Here is a 3,802-nt window from a genome sequence, read left to right on the forward strand (position 1 = left end):
ATAATGATTGACAAGATATTTAATACTTTTAGCCGAAGTTGCATTTAACGCAAATTGTTCCGCAATATTAATAAAATTTGCATATATCTTTATACAAAGGATAGAATATTTCTATTCAACCTTTAAGTATTGAATAATGAATCACTTAAGAGAATAATAAAAATTGAGACATAATGTTGGAATATCAAAAATGCTCCACGCACGCAAACACAAGTACTGATTACAAGAACAGCGCAAATATTGTAATATATGATTTAATAAGGGCTAGAGATGCCACAAAACAAAGCGCGAAATGTACGACAATACCCGTTTATCAAAATGCGTATAATTGAATAAATTGTTAATATTTTTCATACGCAATAATCTAAACGGCGCCCGATGAAAGGCAAGGGGACGGGTCGCGCGGCGAAAGCGAGGGGGAAGCGGCCCAGTGGTTGACTACGTCATCACTTCGGCATTCGCTCGGCGAGCGCGGAGGGAGACAGACGTGTGGTACGATCGCTCCGGGCGTTAATCTACGAAAATTAAATATTCACGAACGCGAATTGACGATTAATTACGTAAGGATGTCCAAACAGTAATGTTGCTCGAAACTAAGGTGTGTACTAAGAGTTATATCTTAATCTTTATTATTCTCTTTGATTTACATTCAAATAAAGATGAATAATAAGTTATATATTCATTATACAAATGCAAACATTTTTAAATTATAAAACATTTTGGACTAAATATAATAATGGGTATAAATAGAATTCATGTTATACATTTATAAAGATATTTAAGTTCGAGATATTTAAGAGCGGTATTCATAGTCCGTTCTTATTTCAAGACTGTCTTAAGTAATGTTAAGACACTAATGCAGCCCTCTGATTCGTGACTTCTTAAAATTGTACTTAAGACGGTTTTGAATATAAGTTCTGACATTATGAATACCGGCCTAAGATATAGATGAGATTGTGTGCATAAATTCAAAAAATAAAATGTAAATCGTATAACAAAGCATTGTGTAATATTCATCGAAGAATATTAAAAATTAGTAGATTATTTTATTAATTTTGTAATACGCATAATATTTCGGCAGTTAGACGAGCGGCGCGCGATCTTGAAGTGGGGATGGCACGGGGTGGCACGGAGCGGCGCGTCATGTTTACGCGTAGTTACTGTACAGTCATTGTCTTACCGAAGCTCGTACAGGCAGGTAGCCGTGTTGTGTGCCGCTCCTCTTTACATTCCCTTTTGAAACGTAATCGCAAAAAATATTAAATATAGTACGAAGCTTTATGAATAATTAATTATACTAGCAATTTTATTATGTGAATATTAATGAAATAAAACTTTCGTATTATATCTAGCATTTTTCACGATTATACTTTTCAAAAGAAATGTGAAAAAGAGTGGCTACTTGTCTATATGAACGGTATTACACACGAGTCATAAAAAAGCAATGTTAATATAAATACTTTCGTGCAAAAAAATCGCTATTCCTACTTTTTTACAATGAATATCGTTTAATAATTAATAAATTTTTTTTGAGCACTTTTCCTATACGGAGATCCGTTTAAAAATTAACCGTAACTATTTATCGGTAATAAAAGAAACATTTTCTTTTTTATTAATCTCTAGCCTATTTCACTCTAGATTCTAATCATTTATGTCTAAGTAAAAGATTCAGCCCTTTTATCTGCTCTGACTTTATTTCGCAATCGAATTGCAGACGTGATATTCGTTTCTAAAAGTTAACCGATTGCATAGTAATATAGATAATAGCTATATATTACATTTTTCAGATTATCTTCCCTCTCACGGGCACGATCTTAATGATGATGGGAGGGCTCAGTATCCAGAGATATTTACACGAAAAGAATGTTTTCTTCTCAAGTATTTGAAAATTTTCGGATATATCTGAATATAATATATCTAGATCAATTTTTAGATATTGAGTCATCAAATCATTCTCTTCATGTAAAAATCCAACGGGGAAACTAACGTACCTTCGCCGCCGATTTAAAAATGAACGAATCGCAGCCGGTTCGTCGCGTCGCGCGTTTCGGGAGTGCCGTTCAAGTTATCGGACTCAAATTATAATCCGCGCGCAATTATATTTTATTATTCGCGAGTGTTTTACACGAGTGTCCTGTGCGAGATGTTAATCATATTCTGAGAGGAGGAGGAGGTCTGGAAGAGACATCAGGCACCGGTGGAGCAACCATGGGGTAAATATTATTTTTTACTTGTGTAAAATTAACCTCTTTTGCTTGTTTTTAAATCATTTAATTTGACATTGATTTAAAAATGATTATTTGTTAAATAAAATAGTTTAAATAATTTCATATTCTATTTTAAATAATTCTATAAAATAATTATATATCTCTAAAGTAATTATATATATTCTCTAAAACAATTATGTATTTTTTTAAAGATCTTAGTAAAAATAAATTTGTATAAAATTTGTAAGTAATTTTTAAGTAACTCTCTTTTTATCTGATTTAGATAAAAGGAAAGTTACTCAAAATTTAGATAAAATATATTTTCTAAAATTATATATATTTTCTAAAGAAGATCTTAGCAAGAATAAATTTGTTTAAAATTTTTAAGTATTATTTAGATTACTTTAAAATTTTAAACAAATTTATTTTTGCTAAGATCTTCTTTAGAGAATATATAGGTAATTATTTTATAAAAAAATATATAATTATTTTAGAGAATATATAATTGTTTTATATCTAATTAAATAATGGGTACAAAAAATTCGATGCTTACAAAAATTATATTTCCAAAATTGCATGATTATTTTTTAGCAAACTGCATGCGTTCGTATAGCAATTATTTTTTTTAAAGTTAAATGATTATTTCTTTATTCTGTTTTAATTTGAACTTTAATTTATTTGTTACAGAATCATCGTAGCGACGTTGCAGATTTAATTCCACTGTTGCGCATCGGTTGGTGAGTGATGAATTAATGTTTTTATTGAGGCAACGGATATGTAATAATTTTATTAATATACCATTAATATATCTAAATGTATATATGAATCAATTTAATAAAAACTGATAAATGTATATGTAACATATATCCGTTGTCTTAAAATCAATAAGTTGTGATAGATTAGGATAAACTTAATTCTGAATTGTGGAATTTACTGTGTATACACTGTTAAATTTTAATATCATATTACACTCAGTTTAAATTATCTTTAATCCTTCCTATAAGTCGCCACTGTTCAATATCTCGTTAAATTAACTAAAACAATAAATAATAAATTGAATTGGAAGGAGCTACGAGCCAAGCTGTTTGTTCTAAATATACATATATTTCTGTGAGAATAAATTATAATTAAATATAACATACGTTTCGATCCCTATTGGGTTATTTTCAATGTTCGAATAAAAACGTTATTCTAATCGATTTCTTACAATATAAATTTATATATATATAATCATCCCTAAAACGCATTAATGAATATGTACATATAATAGTCCCTAAAACGCATTTTTTACGCATAGTTCTATCGCTAGCAATAGTTTATACGGTAATTATTGTGAGCGGCAAGCATAAACAACTATACGTAAGAAATACGTTTTGTGGACTATATTTTGTGGACACATATTCATTAATGACATCTATTAAGCTGACACAGCCACTTTAGCACAATCGAATAAAAGTTGCACAGAAATTTAGTGCTTTTTTGTTGCTAATTTGTTTTCTGTTCCCGATTTTGTTGCTCCAGCCAATTCCGAAGAAACAATGGTTGTGTTAGCATAAGAATAAAGTTAGCACAGCCACTCAAAAAAATAAAAAAAA

Source organism: Atta cephalotes (genome assembly GCF_000143395.1).
Source record: "Atta cephalotes unplaced genomic scaffold scaffold00002, whole genome shotgun sequence".
Classification (NCBI taxonomy): Eukaryota; Metazoa; Arthropoda; class Insecta; order Hymenoptera; family Formicidae; genus Atta; species Atta cephalotes.